At 43.3% G+C, this 22767-nt stretch overlaps 1 pseudogene; it reads left to right on the plus strand.

Annotated features, from left to right (window-relative positions):
- Positions 1-590: 590 nt before the first annotated feature.
- LOC149159089 (BTB/POZ and MATH domain-containing protein 4-like) lies at positions 591-21916 on the plus strand (annotated as a pseudogene).
- Positions 21917-22767: the final 851 nt, after the last annotated feature.

Here is a 22767-nt window from a genome sequence, read left to right on the forward strand (position 1 = left end):
TACTCATTTTTTTTTTAAAACAATAAAATTAAATAATTTTTTAATTATTTTTACTAAATCTTTTTTTCAAGTTTTTAAGATTTTTTTTACATGAGAAAAAGTCGAGAATCCTATTGTGAAAATTAACCATATCTCATGGAATATCCAGAGTAGCATGGCACAATTTAAATGACCATCGATCAATGTTTACTCCCTACATTCCAACTCGCACCGACCTAGATTGATTATAGCTTCCAATATACATAGCGAGAATTTGGAGGCTATAATCAGCATTATTATCTTGTCTGCCATCACGAGTTTCTCTCGACACCTATATTGGCCATCCTACAAGGGCAGTGACATCTGTATTGACTATTCTACAAGGGCAGTGAATATTCATAAAGGTTTCCCCCGAAATCGCTCGAAAACCGCTTGGGTGAAGTGGCAGTGGGAGGTGATCAACGATAAACTAGGGAATATCTAATGGGTCTCTAGCGGCTGAGTTATCTGTGAATTATGGCGATTTTGGCAGCCTAGGGTTTTATTTCTGTGGTTTTTGTTTTGTTTTGTTTGCCTTGTCGTTCAGAAAAAAGGTCACTTGGTATAGATTTCCGTCCACAATGCAGAATGGAATTCAGAACGGCGATGGATCGGCTTCGACCTCGAGATCGGTTACCAGCACTGTCGATGGGTCGCACAATTTCATGATAGAAGGTTATTCACTGGTTAAGTGCATGGGCGTTGGCAGCGGCATTTCTAGCCAGACTTTCTTTGCGGGAGGTTATCAGTGGGCCATTTATTTCTACCCAGACGGCGCAAGTAGCCATGATAAATCGCGTTATGTTTCGGTTTTCATAGCGCTGGCCAGCAAGGGCACTGACATTCGTGCTACCCACGTATTGACGTTGGTGGATCAAAGCGGGAGGGCAAGGACAAGAGCCTCTACAGCCATGCGTGCCTGGGGCGGGAGAGAGGCCCTCACATTTTTGACGTTCAAGGAAGCATGTGGGGCTACAAACGGTTCATCGAACGGGCTGCACTTGAAAAATATAATTACCTCAAGGATGATTGTGTGATATTACATTGCACAGTAGGTGTTGTGGTCTATGCCAACGAATATGTTGGGTTGCACTCGGTTGTTGTTCCCGAATCAGAGTTAGGTTTAAATTTTGGTGAACTTTGTTGGGGATTTTTCTGTCAAAATCCCAAAAACAAACAAAATCACAGAACACAGAGACAATGCTCTATTTTAAACACAGGATCTTAGCACAGGGAAGCTTTAAAAAAAAATTATTTGCAGCAGACAGATAGAGTTTTCACACACACAAATTTTTTTTCCATTCATCAATAAAATAAGTGTTGTTACAGACTTCTTCCTCTCTCAGAGGGATTTACAAAACACTGCTTCAGATGCAGTTCGAAGAACAAAACATTCAAATTGTTACAGAACAACCAGAAACATTTTGCACTGTTGTGCATTCCTTTTTCTTTGTTATACTACGCTGCTGCGTATTACATACATACACTTGCTGTTGCACTTCTATTTTTCTTCGCACTGCTGTGCATTCTCTAATTCAATTACATTGGCGCTGCTGCGTTTCCCCTATTCACACTATTAAAAAAAAACATTACAAATATATATATATATGATTACAAAAGAAACTTACTTCACATTTTCACTTACCATGCTGCAGTAAAAGAAATAATGGAAATTAAAGGCTTTTACCGACTATTACTTGAGCCCATACTCCCGCTGAAATAAAATTAAAACTTCACCAAAACTTACCAACCACAGTAAATTGCATTTACTGTTTTACTGACATTTACTGGAGGTCAGTAAAAACTTTTACTTCACGTAAAATTTCATTTAATGCTGGCCTATACTTCACCCATTGACTTTAATTAGATCGCATCGCAGAATTCCATTTGGTCGGAACACAAAATTGGGGCACACACATATGATGCGATCTGCGATATGCGATCGATCGCATCGCACCATCGCAATCACCAGAAAATACAAGTTGTAACCAAAGACAATGAGGCTGAGGATGCGATTTGCGATCTGCGATCTCATCGCATTGCAAAGGTAAGAAAATAGTTTATTGCAGTTGAAATTATATTTCAACACTCCCCTTTAATTTCAACTGCTGGGTTATCAATCATACCCAGACGCTTCCTTAAAGATTCAAATTTCTTCTGATCCAATGGCTTTGTCAAGATGTCTGCGACCTGTTCTTGAGTGCTGCAATGTTGTAAACTGATTTCTCCATTGTTCACTAATTCCCTGATGTAGTGAAACCTTGTATCAATGTGTTTCATTCTCTTATGAAACACTGAATTCTTTGACAATGCAATAGCTGAGCTATTGTCACAAAAAATCACTGTCGCTTTTGCCTGCTCTTGGCCTAAGCTCCTCAACATTCTTCTCATCCAAACTCCTTGACATGCTGTTGTTGTAGCTGTCAAGTACTCTGCTTCTGCTGTAGACAACGCCACGATTGGCTGTTTCTTGGAAGCCCATGAAATGGCTCCTAAACCCATGTGAAAGACATAACCGGAAGTGTTTTTCCGATCATCCACACTTCCAGCCCAATCGCTATCGGTGTAGCCAACCAAATCTGAATTTTCTGAAAAAGTATACAAAATGCCAAATCTTTTTGTACCTTTGACATACCTCAGAATTCTTTTTGCTGCCTGCCAATGTGCCTCTTTTGGCCTCTCCATGAATCTGGAAATCAAACTAACAGCATGCATTATATCCGGCCTAGTTGCAGTTAAATACATAAGGCTGCCAACTATGCTCTTGTACAAACTAGGATCAAAATCCTTGCTGTTGTCCTCTTTGCTGAGTTTTAATCCCATTACCGTGGGAGTGATTGCTGCCTTGCACTCTTGCATATTAAATCTTCTCAACACATCATTTACATATCTTGCTTGAGAGATAAAAATCCCATTTTCATTTTGATCTACTTCTATTCCTAAGAAGTATCTCAGCAAACCCATGTCAGTCATCTCAAATTCCTCTTTCATGACTGATTTGAAGTTCTCAATGAGGTAGTTATCATTACCTGTAAAAATAACATCATCAACATACAAGACAATAATTAAAATCTTGCCATGCTTTTCTTTGATGTAGACTGTGGGTTCTCCCTCACATTTGTCAAATTCATTTTCCAGTAGATAGGAATCTATCCTACTGTACCATGCTCTTGGCGCTTGCTTCAGCCCATAAAGAGCTTTCTTCAATCTGCACACTTTGTGCTCTTGGCCTTTCTTTTCATAGCCTGGAGGTTGTTCAATGTAAACCTCCTCCTTTAAAACTCCATTTAGGAATGCCGACTTCACATCCATTTGGTAAACTTTCCATTTGTTTTGTGCTGCTATGGACAACACTGCTCTCACGGTTTCCATTCTTGCAACCGGTGCGAAAGTCTCCTCATAATCTCTCCCATACTGCTGCTTGTAGCCTTTGACAACCAGCCTTGCTTTATGCCTTTCAATCTTGCCTTCAGCATTGCTCTTGGTCTTGTAGACCCATTTCACACCAATGACTTCTTTGCCTTTTGGTAGCTCAACCAAATCCCATGTTTTGTTTCTCTCTATGGCATTGATCTCCTCATCCATAGCTTCTATCCATTTCCTATCTTTAATTGCATCCTCGAAATGAATAGGATCATCAACATGACAATACAAGGCAAATAAGGAATTCATTCCTTCATCATAAATATCACTTAGATTTCTAAACTTCTTACCTCGTTCACTTGGTGTGCAAGCGCTTGAAGATGCACTTTAGTTTCCTCCTTGTGGTGTGCTTGGAGAAGCACTCTCATTTCTCCTCAAGGGTGTTCCTTGCTGTCCTTGTGTTGGCGCTGCTGTTTGGGGATGTATTTCAGCCAACTCTTCATCATCTTCATCATGAGACAAACAGTTTTTAACATTCACTGTTTTCTCTATGCTTCCATCCCAAGCTTCCTCTTCAATAAACTGAACATCTCTGCTCACAAAGAATTTCTTGGTGGATGGGATATACAGCCTGTAAGCCTTGGATTCCTCACTGTATCCAATGAAGATGCATTTCTCCCCTTTGCTGTCCAACTTCCTCCTTAGCTGATGTGGAATGTGTGCATAGGCCACACATCCAAAAATTTTCATGTGGGTGACTCCGTGATTTCTCCCACTTCATGCTTCTTCTGGCACTTCGTTCATTACAGCTTTTGTAGGACACCTATTCAAGATATATATAGCAAAGTTTACGGCTTCAGCCCAATAATCATTTGGCAAATGCTTTGCCTTCAACATGCTCCTTGCCATATCCATAATGGTTCTGTTCTTCCTTTCAGCAACTCCATTTTGTTGTGGGGTGTACCTTGCTGTGAATTGCTTGTGAATTCCATTTTCTCTTCAAAAACATAAAAATTCTTTGGAGATATACTCACCTCCTCTGTCTGTTCTCAAGACTTTAATGCGCAGCCCACTTTGATTTTCCACAAGTGCTTTGAAATTTCGGAATTTTTCAAACACTTCCGATTTTTTCTTCAAGAAATAAACCCAAGTTTTTCTTGTAAAATCATCAATGAATGTTAGAAAATATTGGCTGCCTGCTAAAGATGAATTTTGCATTGGTCCACATAAATCTGAGTGGACAATTTCTAAGGGTGCTTTTGCCCTTATGCTTTTCTCGCTTGGAAAACTTTCTCTGTGTTGTTTTCCCAATATGCAGCCTTCACAAAGGCTGTCCGGTTTCTCTATCAATGGTAGTCCTCTTACCATTCCTTTTCTGCTCAACAAGTTAAGACCTCCAAAGTTGAGATGTCCAAATCTCAAGTGCCACAACCAATTTTCATCATTTGGCACACTTTGGAGAGCCTCTTGGGTAACTGCTGCCATTGCATCTTTGTTTTTCAAATCTGCCCTTATTCTGAGAGGGAACATCCTGTTCCTTGTCATCTTTACTTCAGCAATGCATCTTTTGCTGGGTGCTATATCCATGATGGTGCATACATCATTTTTAAAGAAAACATTGTACCCCTTATGGACAAACTGTCCAACACTCAAGAGGTTACATCTCATTCCAGGGACATAGTAGACATCTGCTATGGTTTTCCTTTCTCCTTGCTTTGTAAATATTTTTACCTCCCCTTTTCCCATAACAGAGACTTTGCTATCAGTTCTTAGTGTGACTTCTGATTTCACATTTTTATCTAAGGCAGAAAAGAAGGCTATGTTTCCTGTCATATGGTTGCTGCAACCTGAGTCTAAAAACCATATGTCTTCACTATTTGTTTCAGCCATGTTACATGCTAACAACACATTATTTTGGCTGATGTTTTCTCTAGTAACATTTGCATTTTGTCTATTGTTCATATCATGTTGTTTCTTTCTACAATCACTTGCATAATGTCCATACTTTTTGCAATAATAGCATTGAACATTAGATTTATCATACCTTTATCCTTGAGCATGATACTGTTCTCTTTGTTGGCTGCTGCCTTGACCTTGGTTCTGATTTGGATTGCTGCCTCTTCCTTGTGCATTTGATGGGTTGTTCCTTCCACCTCTGTTCTGGCTTCTGCCTCTTCCTCTTCAGTTTCCTCTTCCTTGACCTCTTCCTCTTCCAAAGGACATCTGGGTCTTGAAGGCTTGCTCAAGAGATGAGTTTTCATTCCTACTCAACCTCTGCTCATGTGTTATTAGTGATGCATGTAGCTCATCAACTGAATAGTTTGAGAGATCCTTTGTCTCTTCAATGGTGGTGACTATGGCATCAAACTTTGAGGGTAATGGTGAGCTCTAGTATTGTAGCAATAATGCTACAACTCCTGGGGCTTCCTGTCTCTTAATTTTATCAACCCGGTAGTTCGTACAAACTTGGAAGCGACGGTGCTGTATGCACAAGTACTAGCCCTTGTCGCAGCTGTCACTTGGTCAGCTGGAACAAGTCCGCTAGGGCTTAAGCCAACTTCTATAGGCTCACAGAAGAAGCTTTATCAATGATGGACGAAAGTTAACTTCAAAGAAAGGCTACTCTACTTAACAAACTGAATCAAAAGCAACTTAAAGCATGTAAATCTATGAAACCCTAATTTAACTAGTCTATCCTCTATAATGCAAAGAATGTGGGTGCAACTCTTATGAATGCTGTCATTGCCTCTAACAAGTATGAATGCATGGGTCTAAGCTACTGGCATCATGAGAAATGTGTTTTTGTGTTTTTCCTTTAAGTGTGTGGAATGATTGTGACCTTGGCCTAACTAGGGTTTGATTGTGCAGGTGGGATGGAGATGGAAGGAAAGTGTGGGACAGGTTGGGGAGGCTTGGAGAGGTTCCTAAGGATCCTCAGCAACCATCCACAGAGGTCCCTCACGTTCAGAAGCTCGGCAATGAAGTGAATGGCCTCCTACAGGAAGGCTGCTGGGAATTCTACAGGATACTCTGTTTTCTACAGGATGGCTATGCACGTCTACAGGATGGTTGGTCATGGAGATTTTAGGAGTGGATGGAGTGTTGGAGTGGTGTGGGAGGCTAAGGGAGATGGAGATGGACCTAATGATGTCTTAGGAAATGGCAAGTCAAATGAAGGAAGGGTGCATGCAATGGGTTGATGTTTTGGAAGGGTGAAATGAACGAGAGTGAAGGAAATGGAGCGGTACGTGGAATGAGAGAGTTGGAGGGCAAGTGAGTGAGGTAGAGGATGAATAGAACTTGCAGGTGGATGGAGAAAACGACGAAGGAAGTGGCTTGAGAAAGAGCAGCATAAATGAAACAAATGACCTGTGCATCAAAACAAGAGATTCATTAACCTATTATGCCATGAAACCTACAAATCCGAAATGGAAAACAAGAAATGAAACTAATGCGTGAGAGTGCAGTATGGATCAATGTCGAGAATATATGAATGGATTTTCAATAAAAACGTTCATGTGGCAACTTGCGTGGAGATGAAACGACTGCTGTTCTTTTTGGTGGCTGATCATGGTCTACACCCCAATCCCAACGGTGAGATGGCAGTGAGCCTTTTGCAACCTGTTTTTGATGGAGCTCCAAGAGATTTATTCTACCAACCTATCAAACTCGAATACTGAAAGCAAAGCATCATACCAGTCCTATCTATGCTAATGAAAACAACTAAACCAACAAGCTGGAAATCCGAATTGCATAGGAAACTAAACAAACTCAAGTGCTGGAACTAATGGTAAATGCATTACAACACGGAGGAGGACTATGGCTCTCATGTTGGGCCCTCACCTGAGAGCTATAGCTCCTTGAGAAAACTCAGAACTAACTCAAAAGTGGCCTTCTTTATTCATAATCTGATAACATGCCAAATTGGCTTACAAAAGAGAACGAAACTTGAGCTGTGCTCCAAAATTACAATAGTAATACGAGAGTTTCAACAACCTAACCAAGGCTAAGGCTTCTATACTTATACAAAACGATGCTCCAACAGATATCCATGATTCTAGGAGCTCGGCTGTTCAATCTATATTTTAACTGCTGATCATGTAGGATGGTCATAAACGCTGTTTCCTGTAGAGCAGTTTTGAACTGCTGTTCCTGTAGAACAGCTGGCCGTGTATTAAGCTCGGAGGGAGGCTGAAGTGGGCTCGGAGTTCTTGGTGAGGATCACGAGGAATGTCCCCCAAAACCGTGGACAACCTCTCCTTATGTCAGCAATGCCAACTCGTTGTCTCCTTGCCACCTTTTCGTTGTCTTTTGCTCCCTTTTAATGCCAAAACCTGGAATCACAATGCATTAGCTACGTGGATAAAGTGCCTATCCTTTCTCCTACAAACAACATGAATAAACTAAGAAGTGTATGCATAAACAATAAAAATGAATGGTTTGAGCAAGCAAAATAGGCCAAAAATGAGCCCAAATTGTACCAAAATTGGGGCTCATCATCACCCCCCAGCTGAACCATTTGCTCATCCTTGAGCAACCTTGCCCCTGCTCCTTGTCCTTGGCCGAGGACTCGGGACCGGAACAGGCTGTTTCTTTTCTACTTTTGATGGTCCTGCCTTTTCTGCCCCTGATGGTGATGAGGGTGATGCTTCCTTCCCTTTTTCTATTTCCTTGAGTCGGGCTTCAGAAGGCGACTGGCCTATCTTTCGTGTTCAGGAAGTTATTTTTGGGCTCCCTTTTTCGGGGGTAGCTGATTGTTTAGAGGGGGTTCTTGCAATGGGTGAAGTAGGTACATCCCCTGAAGTGGTATGGCCACTGGGTGAAGGCTGTGGCTTGCTTGGGGACATCCTCTTGCTTCTCGTGGCTTCAGGTGGCAGAGGGGTCTCCCTCTCCCTTTTCTCTTTCGGTTTTGGAGGAGTGCTGAGGACAGCCAGTGCCGCTGCTGCCTCCTTATCGAGGATGTCAGCCTTCTCTTTCTTGTGTTTTGCTTTCTCGGAGCTCCTTGTAGAGGGCCCCTCCTTTTTAAATTTCAGGCTTCCTGTGGAAGACCCTGCTTTGCCCGCTTTCGGGCCTCTTGTAGAAGATTCCTTCTTTGTCTTCGGGCTCTCTAGAGGAGGCTGTTTTTCAATGACCTTCGGGCCTCTTGTAGGAACCCCTCTTTCCAGCCTAGTGATTCTTGTAGGAGCCCCTGTCTCTGTCTTCGGGCTTCCTGTAGAAGCCTGTGGTTGTACTGTCGGGCTTCCTGTAGAAGCCTTTATCTCCATCTTTGGGCCTCCTGTAGAAGCCTGTTTCCCAGCAATTTTCGGGCTTCCTGTAGAAGCCTTGATCGTTGCTCTTGGGCTTCCTGTAGAAGCCTGCTCCTTACTAATCTTCGGGCTTCCTGTAGAAACCTTTGCCTTTGTTTTCGGGTTTCCTGTAGAAGCCTGAGTTTGCGTTTTTGGGCTTCCTGTAGAAGCCTGTGATTGCGTTCCTGCAGATGCAATTCTCACCACCTTCTCTTGCCTTGTTGCGTGGCTTTTGCGTTTGGCTTTGACTGCAGAAGCTGACGAGGTGCTTGGGCTGGCAGGGGCCACCTCAGCTTTGACTGCCCTGCTCTTCAACCTCTGTTCTCTTGCTGATAGGATGAGGGTGTCCTCTTTGACTTTGTCATCTTCTCCCTCCTCCTTCTTCTTTCGTTCCTTTTTCTGTGCTGGAGCCGGAACTTTTTGGCTTTTTCCTTTCTTACTCCCGGCTGCCGGCTCGTCTTCTTCTCCGTTAGAGGATTCCACTTCTTCAAGCAACATTTTTATGTTCCCCGTTCTTGATAAGTTCCTAAATGATTCCCAAGCGAGGGGAACTTTATATGAGCGGAGAGCATCCTCCACGAGGAGCTTGACTAGCCCATGGTGGGCTATCTGGTCCGGAATTCCGTCCTTGAGCTTGGTGGAACACTCCATTAAGGATTGTAGTAGAAAGTAAGGAATGCTCAACCTCTGTGCTGCAGGGAGGTCAATCTGGTGTCTTAGTTCGTTAAGCAGCCTGAAGTGATACGCATATACAATGCTATATCGGCCCTCACAGGTGATATATTTCATAATTTGTAGACTGACTTCGTTCCATGGCGGCAACAGGCTTGCCCTTTTGACTCCATTTTTGTCTTCGGTGAATGACTCTTCCGGTGGGAAGAACTCCTTCTTTGCTTGCTGGCTCTGCTTCCGCTCTTCTTTGTCCCACGGCAGACCCATGGGCAACTCTGTAATCCGACTGATATGCTCGGGGGTGAGTTTGAGGCTGAGACCTCTTAAGGTTACCGTGGCCAACGTCTGTGATTTAGGCTACAGAGCCTGCAAAAATTCCTCGGCTACTTCCTCATCGTAGCCCTGTAGTTTATCACAGAAAGGCATCCATTGTGCTCTAGTGAAGAGCTCAACCACTGCCGGGTTTCTCCTTAATGCATTTGAATTAGTGGGCTCTCGCCTGATAAACCCGCCAGGCATGATGAACACAGTGTTTGTACCAGAGGTGGTGGATACACAGGAAATTCGGTCTTAAAGACAGAACATGCAATGAATTTTCAGACCACAGTGTGATTATACAGCTATCCTGTAGGAGCGATAGTATAGGCACGGCAAACCACAATTTTTTTATGACCACACTGTGACTAATTGCCTTGCCACCTTTTTAAAAAACCAATTGCGGAAGGAGTTGCAGGGTTACCTCTTTTCTGCCACCTTTTTTTACGTGAAGACTTCACCTACCTGTAGAGCCGCGTGCCTGTAGAAACTGCTTCCTGTAGGAGGGCGTTCCTGTAGAAACTGTTCCTGTAGGAGCAGTGTGCAGGCTTCGGGAAGAGCTTTTAGCTGGCTGGCGGTCGAGAGGTGCTTTACTAGCGTTCAGGTAGCCGAGAGCTCGGCGTGTCAACATGCAGAGGTAAGCAGAGGATCTACTCGAGTTTTGAAGTGAGGTTGATGGAGATACACGCTTAATCGAGCCGATTAGATTTTGAATCGGCGCAGCTCGTGGCGCGGGGGTGAGCTGTCCCCGCCGGACCGTTGGGTGACGTCACCCCTCATCCGCCTGCACATTCGTTTGTTGTCGCATTCATTCCCACAGATCTGCCGCCGCCCTTTTCGGTTAAACTTCACTTCTCGGTTGACGGGACTGATCTTCACGTGCTTGCTGCGTGTGTCTCTCGTCGTGGCTGCCACCTCGTCCTCTGACTATCCCTTTACTAACCGACGTGGCCCATCACTGGCCTTTAGGCCGCTCAACCATTCACCTTTATGCCATGCAAAACAAATCGAAGTAATAATCACGCAGTTTGATGGAGAGAAGGATTAGAACACTTACCTGCGCGCGGCTGCACATGATTTCCAGATTTTTTTAGCGATGGATCCACCTGCCGCATGTGGCTGCACATTCCTGTAAGCTCGTGGTTACAGGATGCTGGCGATGGAGTGGATGGATCTGCGTTCATGCGCCCGTGTTTGATCTCAGATGGCGGTGCTGTGAACGGTCTTCACTTGAGCAGGTCGAACTATTACAGGATCCCCGCGAGGGGTCTTGTCACCGTTCTTTCTTCTCGGGTGTATGCTGCATGCTGGTGGTTCTGGCTTCTCGATCATGATCCCAGCGCTTCTGATGTATCAACATGGATGTGGTATGGTTCTCGGTGCTTAGTTTCTCTTTGACAGGTGCTTTCTCACGAGAACTGATTACTTTGGTGTGCTGCTGCAGGGATCTGGGTTGCATGGCGACGAGGGTGGTGGAGGACGATAATGGCAATGTTCAGGGGTTCCATCATTGACATGCATGCATTCAATCCACTCCTCAGTCGCTAGATCTTCATTTGAAACACATTTCGGCCATCGTAACCTTCTACAGGAAGTTTCCTGTAGAACACAGAGCTTCCTGTAGAAATTTGGCACTTTCCTGTAGAAGATCCACGTCTTCCTGTAGGAAGACTGTCTGTTCCTGTAGAAAAACTGTATCCTCCTGTAGAAGATCCAAAGCATGATAATAACTGCACATACCTTAAAAACATTGCTGTTCTTGGAGGAGGTGCTGATGACATCCTTTGCTAGCATGATGAAGGCCCCTGGCTTGGAGTGGAGAGGCTTCTTCTCCTCCATAGAACATCTGCATGCAAACCTTTTTATTGTGCTGATTGTTTTTTTTTTTTTTCTTTTTTCTTTTTTTTTTTTTTTTTTTAGAAAGACAATAGGAGCGCCTCGATGAGGTTTTCACCCCCACTGCCTGCCTTGGGTGCCTCAGAGAGGTTTTCACCCAAGGATCTTTATTTTCCTCTTTTTTCTTGAAAGACAATAGGAGCGCCTCAATGAGGTTTTCACCCCTACTGCCTGCCTTGGGCGCCTCAGAGAGGTTTTCACCCAAGGATCTTTTTTTTTTCCTTTTTTTTTTTTTTGTGTTTTAGATCCTTCAAGGTATGCCCAAAGTGGATGCAGAACCCTTCTCTATGACCAAAACAGATTTCTCCATAGTGCTGATAAACTCTTGTCTTGAGAGAGGTCTTCTATAGATCTTCAATCGGTGCCCATTTACAAGCATGGGAATGGATTCCTCATCAATGGTTCGAATGAGGACAGATCCATTGTCATGGCACTGTTCCACCACATATGGTCCTAGCCATCTGGTTCTCAACTTCCCCTTGAAATCTTTGAATCTGGAATCATACAACAAAGCCCAATCTCCCGGCTGAAATTGCTTGTCATGGAGATGTTGGTCATGCCACACCTTTCTCTGAAGTTGAACCACCTCTGAGTGAAGGAGGGCCTGCATGCGGTGTTCATCCAGTCCATTCAGCTGCAATAGCCTTTCTTGCTGTGCATGGCTGAGATCTAGGTCCAGCTGAGCTGCCAACCTCAAAGTGTTATACTCAAATTCAATGGACAACAAAGCTTTCTTCCCATAGACCAGCTCATAAGGTGTGAAACCGGTGGTGGTCTTCCAAGTGGTGTTGTAAGCCCATGTGGCTTCAACTAGGCGATCTGCCCAGTCTTTTCTGCTGCTGTCTACCACTTTGGTTAAGATCCCTTCTAGAGCTCTATTGGTGACTTCCACCTGCCCATTGGCTTGAGGATGATAAGGGGTGGAAGTCCTATGCTTGATCTTGTGATGAGCCAATAGATCTTCAACCAAGTTAGAGGTGAACTGGCTCCCTTGATCGGTCACCAGCTCTCTTGGGTAGCCAAACTTGTAGAAGATGTTCTCTCTTAAGAACTCAACCACCTTTTCTTCAGTTGCTGCTTTGATTGATTTAGTCTCTGCCCACTTTGTCAAGTAGTCAGTACACACTATGATGTAGGATCTTTGCCTCGAAGAGGGATTGATTGGGCCCACAAAGTCCATGCCCCACTTCTCAAATGGCTCGAGAGTCACTTGAGGTTGGAGAGGCATCTCATCCCTTTGGGTCGGTTTCCCCATTCTTTGGCATTGGTCACACTGGCTAACATATCTTCTGACATCTTGATGAAGTGTGGGCCAATAGTAGCCTGCCTGCAGGATCTTGAAGGCAGTTCTCTTTGCCGCAAAATGTCCTCCACAAGGCCCATCATGACAGGTGAGGAGAATGTCAAAGACTTCCTCCTCCCTTGCACAACGCCTTAAGATCTGATCGGGGCCAAGCTTGAACAGGTTGCCCCCAATCCATGTAAATGAGGCACTCTTTCTGATGATTTTGCTCTTCTCTTTTGAAGAGAGGTGCGGAGGAAACTGAGCTGAAACGAGGTAGTTTGCTATGTCAGCAAACCATGGAGAGAGTACTGAGATAGCAAACAGATGCTCATCAGGCATCTGGTCATCCACCGTCCCATCTTCATCTGCAGACAAATCCAATCTAGACAAGAAGTCAGCAACAACATTTTCTTTTCCTGGTTTATCAACAATGGTTAGATCAAACTGCTGCAATAAAAGTAACCATCTAATAATACGAGCATTCACATCTGGTTTATTCATCAAGTATCTAATTGCAGCATGGTCAGTATGTACAAAAGTCTGGTAACCAGTAATGTAATGTCGGAACTTGTTCAGTGCATGAACCACAGCTAAGAATTCCTTCTCGGTTACAGTGTAATTCAGCTCTGCTTTGGACAAGTTTTTGCTAACGAAGTAAATGGCATATGGAAGTTTTTGCTCAACTTGTCCTAAGGCTGCACCTATGGCTTTGTTCGAGGCATCAGTGTGGATGTGGAAAGGTAGGGCCCAGTTTGGACCTCTTAGGATTGGAGCTGACACTAACTTGTCTTTTAATTCATTCAAACTCTTCTGACAATCGTCAGTCCAATTAAACTCCACATCTTTTGCCAACAAACCAAACAACGGTGAGGCTAACTTGCTGAAGTCTTTAATGAACTTCCGGTAGTATCCTGCTAATCCCAAGAAACTCCGGACATCCCTTACTTTTTGAGGAGGTGGAACCCTCTTGATGAAAGCAATTTTGTTAGGATCCACCTGCAATCCTTGAGAAGAAATGGTATGGCCTAGCACTGTCCCTTCAGTCATTAGGAATTCACATTTCTCAGGGGTAAGGGACAAGTTCATCTCGATGCACTTGGTTAGGACCTTTCCCAAGTTGGACAATGCTTCCTGGAAGTTGGCCCCATAAGGGGTAAAGTCATCCATGTAGATTTCCACTGCATCATGGACCAACTCCGAGAAGATGCTCAAGACAGCTCTCTGAAAAGTAGCAGGAGCATTGCATAGCCCAAAGGGAAGGACTCGGTAGGCAAAGGTACCCCAAGGACAAGTGAAGGTGGTCTTATCTTGGTCTTCCGGGCTGATTTGGATTTGATTGTACCCGCTGAACCCATCCAGGAAAGAGAAGAACTTCTTTCCTGCCAGTCCATCCAACACTTGATCTATGAAGGGTAGAGGGAAATGGTCCTTCTTGGTAGCTTTGTTCAGCTCTTGGTAATCTACACAGATCCTCCACTTCCCATTTTTCTTGGGAACCAACACCAGAGGGGACACCCATTCACTATCTGAGATGGGGTAAATGAATCCGGCGTCCAACAGTTTTTGCAATTCTTCCTTGACAATGTCCTTAAGGGCTGGATTCATTCTCCTCTGGGGTTGCCTAACTGGTTTACAATCCTCTTTGATGTATATATGATGGGTACAGACCGAGGGGTGGACTCCTTTCATCTCCTTATAGCTCCAAGCAAAAGCATCTAAGTGGCTGGCCAATAGGCTACACAACTCCTTCTCTTGGGAAGGAGACAGAGAGGAGCTGATCTTTAACGCTCTCTTAGGGCCGAACTCCACACTTTTGACTCTGGGAGTTACAGGGCTGGTTGTACAAAGGTCCACTAAGGGGCTAGCTTGGGCATCCTCCACCAACTTCTCTAAAGATAGTGCACTGGAAGGTGGATTCTGGATCAGGGTCTCAATTAAATCATCCTCGGTAGGAGAATTTCTTCTAGCGGTATCTAGGGTGCACAGAGGTGCAGAGTACACCTCGTCTTCCTCTCCGTCCTCCAACCAGAGTGGTAAATCATGCTCTAAAGAAGGTTGGGCAGGAGGGTATAGGACTAGCTGCTTGGAAATGGGACCATTTTTGATGGTCATGTTCCCTGCCCGACAACTTATGTAAGCATCTGCAGTAGCTAACCAAGGCCTCCCCAAGATGAGAGGATATCCAGTAAGCTTGGCCTTTGGTTGTAGGACCAAGAAATCTACAGGGTATTCCCAAGAATCAATTGAGACCAAGACATCCTCCACAATCCCTTCGGGAGTCACGGTGGAGCGATCTGCTAACTACAGTACTGTCGAAGTCTTTCTCAAGGAACCCTGAAGATTGAGTTTAAGCATGGTATCCCTGGTCATCACATTAATGGTTGCCCCCAGATCAATCAAGGTGTGGGGGATAATGGTGCCATTGATGTGTACATCGACTACAGGACTTCCAGGATCTAGGTATTTTGGGCAGACGACTTGTCCTAGCATAAGGTCAGATAGTTGTCCTATGACATTGATAGTTGAGGCATCTTTCTTCCGTCTGCCTGGGTGTTTGAAACACTTCTCCTTAATCAGCTTGTTATATATTGGCACATCCTTGATGGCTTGGAGAAGTGGGATTTTAACACACAACTGTTTGAGCTCACCCAAAAGCTCATCTTCTTCTGGGTTCGGTTGTGTGGTGGCGGTTAATCTCTCAGGAAAGGGTGGAGTAGGCTTTGGTTCACTCTCCTAATGGTTTTCCTCATCCTCTGGGGGAGGAGGTTGGCGATCTGGAAGAATCTTTCCAGATCTAAGATTGATTTCCTGGATCTCCACAGCATAGGTAGGGCACGAGGTCTCCCCAGTATATACCTGCTGAGCCTGTCTATTGTTGGGGTTCGGGTTCGGTTGAGCAGGCATCTGAGGTTGCCTTGGAGGAGCAGGAGGTAAAGGCTGAGGTTGAACTGGTGGTGGAGGCAAAATGGCGGGAGGAGTGTTGTATTGGGGCCTCCACCCCGACTGAGGAGCACTCCATTGAGGTTGCGACTGGGTATGTGAGTGATATGGATGAGAAGTAGGTTGAGTAGGGTACTGAGGTGGATAAGACCATGGAGGAGGCATTGACCAGGAAGGATGAGCAGGGGGACCCCAGGAAGGCATGGGAGTCAAGTGGTTGGGGTTGTAATAAGCTTGAGATGCCCCTTGCATCCCCTGCTGATAAGGTCTAGATCCTTGAGGCCTCCTTTGGTTGATGAAGTAGAGAGGTTCAGTGGGGGCTTCAGTTCCCTGGTACATGGCTTTAAACCCAGGCAAGGTCGGACACTGATTTGTTGGGTGGTCCTCCTCACAAACGAAACACACTTCAACCGAATGCAATGGACATTCGTTCTTAGGGTGTCTTCTGGTGCACCTAGGGCAGAAGACAGCCAAGGCTCTCTCAGCTTCCTCTTTTTTTTGCTGGATCCTGAATGTGTCCAGCTGCATGGCAATGGTATGTCTCACCTCACTCTTAAGATCTTCTAATTGGTTTGTAAGCTCATGTTTGGAGAAAGGGACACCGGTGGAGAGGAGGTTTCCTCTACCTCGTTTTCTAGCTGCCCTGGAATGATTTCGAAACACAGTTTTGATGTCCTCATAAGGCAGTTGGTAAATGTCCCCCCCAGCTAACATGTGAAGGGTGTCTAGGAGATCTTCAGGGACTCCTCGGAGTAGAACCAACTTGAGGGATTCAGGGTCAAGTGTGCATCTGGCCCGTTTATAGCTAAGTTGGAACCTCTCCTCATAGTCCTCTAAAGACTCATCATTCCCCATGGTCATTCGAAAGATTTCTCCCTTGGTTTCCTTGGACCTACAATAATCCCTATACTTGGTATTGAAGGCTTGCTGCATCTGAGCCCAAGTGGTGATGCTATTCCCAGGTAATCCCATGAACCAACGTAGTGCTGCATCCTTGAGAGTGGAAGGGAAAAGCTTCAACTTTTGCTCATCCTCAGTATAGTCATAGGTTCGACAAAGGACAGCAAACTCAAACAAGAAGGTATCTGGATCCTCAGTGGTCAGTCCATGGAAGTGAGGCAAGGCAGAGGGGCTAATGTTTTTCATTTTCATATCCCCATTGGTTTCTCGGATGTGGAAAGCTCCTTCTATTCTCTCATCTTCTCTCCCATTATCAGCCATGGCTTCAGATGGAGTGGTTTCTAACTCTTCTTCATCTATAGGGTCTTGGTATATCTTGGGATGTTCACCTATAGGTTCCTCTGGGTCACTGTCACCAAAGAAGAGAGAAGGGTGACTTAGTGATGTGGTGGGGGTGTTTGGTAGGAATTTTCCTGATCTATCTCGGTTCCTACGAGGCATGAAAGGGAAAGGACTCTTCTCTGTTTTTAGTGCTTTTGCTTTTTTTCTTGTACCTGCAAAACTGAAACAAAGTGATCTACAACTAACTAGATTGCTCAAATGAAATTTGCGGAATTGGAAATATTAATCTAGGAAAGCAGGAAATATTAATCTAGGAAAGCAGGAAATACTAATCTAGGAAAGTAGGAAATATTAATCTTGCGGAATTGGAAATATTAATCTAGGAAAGCAGGAAATATTAATCTAGGAAAGCAGGAAATACTAATCTAGGAAAGCAGGAAATATTAATCTAGGAAAGCAGGAAATACTATGCTACTTTTGCAGAATGGAAATGAAGCAAACTACTTAGCAGAAGGTAAGAGTAGGAAAGTAGAGGAAAAGCAACAGGTGCTAATACTCTGACGCTTCCCCGGCAACGGCGCCAAAAAGATGGTGAGCTCCAGTATTGTAGCAATAATGCTACAACTCCTGGGGCTTCCTGTCTCTTAATTTTATCAACCCGGTAGTTCGTACAAACTTGGAAGCGACGGTGCTGTATGCACAAGTACTAGCCCTTGTCGCAGCTGTCACTTGGTCAGCTCGCACAAGTCCTCTAGGGCTTAAGCCAACTTCTATAGGCTCACAGAAGAAGCTTTATCAATGATGGACGAAAGTTAACTTCAAAGAAAGGCTACTCTACTTAACAAACTGAATCAAAAGCAACTTAAAGCATGTAAATCTATGAAACCCTAATTTAACTAGTTTATCCTCTATAATGCAAAGAATGTGGGTGCAACTCTTATGAATGCTGTCATTGCCACTAACAAGTATGAATGCATGGGTCTAAGCTACTGGCATCATGAGAAATGTGTTTTTGTGTTTTTCCTTTAAGTGTGTGGAATGATTGTGACCTTGGCCAAACTAGGGTTTGATTGTGCAGGTGGGATGGAGATGGAAGGAAAGTGTGGGACAGCTTGGGGAGGCTTGGAGAGGTTCCTAAGGATCCTCAGCACCCATCCACAGAGGTCCCTCACGTTCAGAAGCTCGGCAACGAGGTGAATGGCCTCCTACAGGAAGGCTGCTGGGAATTCTACAGGATACTCTGTTTTCTACAGGATGGCTGTGCACGTCTACAGGATGGTTGGTCATGGAGATTTTAGGAGTGGATGGAGTGTTGGAGTGGTGTGGGAGGCTAAGGGAGATGGAGATGGACCTAATGATGTCTTAGGAAATGGAAAGTCAGACGAAGGAAGGGTGCATGCAATGGGTTGATGTTTTGGAAGGGTGAAATGAACGAGAGTGAAGGAAATGGAGTGGTACGTCGAATGAGAGAGTTGGAGGGCAAGTGAGTGAGGTAGAGGATGAATAGAACTTGCAGGTGGATGGAGAAAACGATGAAGGAAGTGGCTTGAGAAAGAGCAGCGTAAATGAAACAAATGACCTGTGCATCAAAACAAGAGATTCATTAACCTATTATGCCATGAAACCTACAAATCCGAAATGGAAAACAAGAAATGAAACTAATGCGTGAGAGTGCAGTATGGATCAATGTCGAGAATATATGAATGGATTTTCAATAAAAACGTTCATGTGGCAACTTGCGTGGAGATGAAACGACTGCTGTTCTTTTTGGTGGCTGATCATGGTCTACACCCCAATCCCAACGGTGAGATGGCAGTGAGCCTTTTGCAACTTGTTTTTGATGGAGCTCCAAGAGATTTATTCTACCAACCTATCAAACTCGAATACTGAAAGCAAAGCATCATACCAGTCCTATCTATGCTAATGAAAACAACTAAACCAACAAGCTGGAAATCCGAATTGCATAGGAAACTAAACAAACTCAAGTGCTGGAACTAATGGTAAATGCATTACAACACGGAGGAGGACTATGGCTCTCAGGTTGGGCCCTCACCTGAGAGCTATAGCTCCTTGAGAAAACTCAGAACTAACTCAAAAGTGGCCTTCTTTATTCATAATCTGATAACATGCCAAATTGGCTTACAAAAGAGAACGAAACTTGAGCTGTGCTCCAAAATTACAATAGTAATACGAGAGTTTCAACAACCTAACCAAGGCTAAGGCTTCTATACTTATACAAAACGATGCTCCAACAGATATCCATGATTCTAGGAGCTCGGCTGTTCAATCTATAGTTTAACTGCTGATCCTGTAGGATGGTCATAAATACTGTTTCCTGTAGAGCAGTTTTGAACTGTTGTTCCTGTAGAACAGCTGGCCATGTATTAAGCTCGGAGGGAGGCTGAAGTGGGTTCGGAGTTCTTGGTGAGGATCACGAGGAATGTCCCCCAAAACCGTGGACAACCTCTCCTTATGTCAGCAATGCCAACTCGTTGTCTCCTTGCCACCTTTTCGTTGTCTTTTGCTCCCTTTTAATGCCAAAACCTGGAATCACAATGCATTAGCTACGTGGATAAAGTGCCTATCCTTTCTCCTACAAACAACATGAATAAACTAAGAAGTGTATGCATAAACAATAAAAATGAATGGTTTGAGCAAGCAAAATAGGCCAAAAATGAGCCCAAATTGTACCAAAATTGGGGCTCATTAGGTAAGACCCTCAATATTTTCTCCACAATCCTTCTATCTTCAATGGTTTCTCCATGAGTTCTCATTTGTGTGATTACACCAATCACATGAGTGAAGAATGAGTCAATGTTATCTGACTCCTTCATGCACAGATTCTCAAAATCCTTCCTCAGCAATTGTAGTTTTGTTGTCTTCACTCTCTCCATGCCTTGATAGGCTGTCTTGAGGGTTTGCCATGCTTCATTTGCTGTCTTAGCTGCTGGTAACCTTGGAAACACACTCTGATCTACTGCTAGATACAACAACATACGGGCTTTTGAATCCTTCTTCCTATTGCTCTTCAGCAGATCTCTCTCTGCTGGAGTTAATCTATTAAACTCAGTTTCATCTGCTGGTTGTTCAAAACCTTCCTCAACTATTTCCCATAAGTCTTGGGAGGCAAACAGGGCTATCATAGTTATTGACCAGTAGTCATAGTTCTTCCCATTAAACTGTGGGAGCTGGGTGTTAAACATACCCATACCAGTGCTTGTGCTGGCCATTCCTTGCATTCTGATCTATGCCTCTAAATCCTTGACTGTATGTTTTAAAACAACTGACTGCTTCTTCAGCAACACATAAAAAAAACTTTTTGGAATACCTGAATCCTTTGCCTGAGACTTTACTTTGCTGGAGAAGTTGCTGCAATAAGAATCCTTCCTTCAGCTTCTTTGAACTCTTCAAAGAGCCTAAGCCTGCTCTGATACCAGTGTTGGGGATTTTTCTGTCAAAATCCCAAAAACAAAATCACAGAACACAGAGACAATGCTCTGTTTCAAACACACGATCTTAGCACAGGAAGCTTTAAAAAAAAATTATTTGCAGCAGACAGATAGAGTTTTCACACACACAAATTTTTTTTGCATTCATCAATAAAATAAGTGTTGTTACAGACTTCTTCCTCTCTCAGAGGGATTTACAAAAGACTGCTTCAGATGCAGTTCCAAGAACAAAACATTCAAATTGTTACAGAACAACCAGAAACATTTTTAGCACTGCTGTGCATTCCTTTTTCTTTGTTATACTACGCTGCTGCGTATTACATACATACACTTGCTGCTGCACTTCTATTTTTCTTCGCACTGCTGTGCATTCTCTAATTCAATTACATTGGCGCTGCTGCGTTTCCCCTATTCACACTATTAAAAAAAAACATTACAAATATATATATATGACTACAAAAGAAACTTACTTCACATTTTCACTTACCATGCTGCAGTAAAAGAAATAATGGAAATTAAATGCTTTTACCGACTATTACTTGAGCCCATACTCCCCTTGAAATAAAATTAAAACTTCACCAAAACTTACCAACCACAGTAAATTGCATTTACTGTGGCGGTCAGTAAAAACTTTTACTTCACGTAAAATTTCATTTAATGCTGGCCTATACTTCACCCATTGCCTTTAATTAGATCGCATCGCAGAATTCCATTTGGTCAGAACACAAAATTGGGGCACACATATGATGCGATCTGCGATATGCGATCGCATCGCACTATCGCAATTGTAACCAAAGACAATGACGCTGAGGATGCGATTTGCGATCTGCCATCTCATCGCATCGCAAAGGTAAGAAAATAGTTTATTGCAGTTGAAATTATATTTCAACAAACTTTTAGAAAATCAAGAAGCCTCGGATGTAACTTTTGATGTGTCTGGGGAGAAGTTTCGTGCTCATAAACTTGTTTAAGCTGCACGATCCCCAGTATTCATATCAATTTTTTTTGCTTCCTCGCAGAAGAATAATGAAGTTATTATTAGGGAGATTGAGCCTAGAGTGTTCAAGGCTATGCTGCATTATATTTATACAGAAACCCTTCTTGATGAAGAGCCATCCCCAGCCGATTCATCTTCTTCTTCTTCAACAACTGGGACATTGACAGAGCGGTTGCTTGCCGTAGCAGATGCGTATGGTTTGCGGCGATTGAGGCTGCTTTGTGAATCAAAATTATGCAGAAGCATATCTGTAAATACAGTTGCCTGCACTCTTGCTCCGCCTGAGAGTTGCCATGCTACTGGCTTGAAAGCTGCATGTCTCAAATTTGCCAGACAAAATCTTCGAGTGGTTATGCGTTCAAAGGGTTTTGAGTGTTTGCAACAGAAATACCCTTTACTTATGTCAGAACTTCTAAAGGCAGTTGTTGGGTTTGAGGATGATTGCAGCAACTGAGAAAATCGCAGGAGTCTCTGCGATCAACCTTCCGATGTTACTGATATTAATGGCTGGGATCAGCCTTCCGATGGTACTGATATAAATAGCAGGAGATTAAGACCAAGAAATAGCATTCAGAGTTTGGACTTGTCTGGGGGGTGTCATTATGAAAGTAACGACGCTGTTGAACATTAACTGAGGCTGACTATGACTGTGTGTGGGGGGATGCGGAGAAGAGCAATGGCAAGAAAGTTGAACTTCAGTCTAGAGGATTTATGATGCACATTTTTAAGATAGACCTTGTATATGATTTTTTAAATAATGATGTCTACACTATTGGCATTAATAATCCTAGCAGGGGAAATATGCATTCGGCAGGTACAACCTATTATTGCTCTTTGGTCAGGATTATATCAGGTTCATGGTTGCTATAGGATTATCAGCCTCTCGGTTCTTCCGTCATAACATAAACTTATTATACTAATTAGTTTTCTCCTATTTCAGATGGGGAAAGCATAAACTATTTGACTTTTTCTAATTTATTTGTTTGCTCATGCCATTTTTGGTTTTGCTGGTCTCTCATGAGGTAGAAATATAGGTTGTTTTAGTAACTGATTATTAATTATCTTTTTTGAAATAAAATTATTAGTGTATCCGTTTAATTGGAGATGGCCAAAAGTCACATATAAACTAAAAGATTCAAAGTTTAAAAAACTCTTAGTGAAAGAAGTTAACAAACTTACACAATATAATTAAAATACTTTAATATTATAATTAACTAAAAATTATAGTGGTAGTGATTAAAATAAATTTATTATTTACACAATTAATTTTATTGGGGATTCTTAAAACCTTACTTATAATTATAA

The sequence above is a fragment of the Pinus tabuliformis genome, chromosome 5_2 (genome assembly GCF_031772625.1).
Source record: "Pinus tabuliformis cultivar Carrire ecotype Pingquan chromosome 5_2, CPIR1, whole genome shotgun sequence".
Taxonomy (NCBI): Eukaryota; Viridiplantae; Streptophyta; class Pinopsida; order Pinales; family Pinaceae; genus Pinus; species Pinus tabuliformis.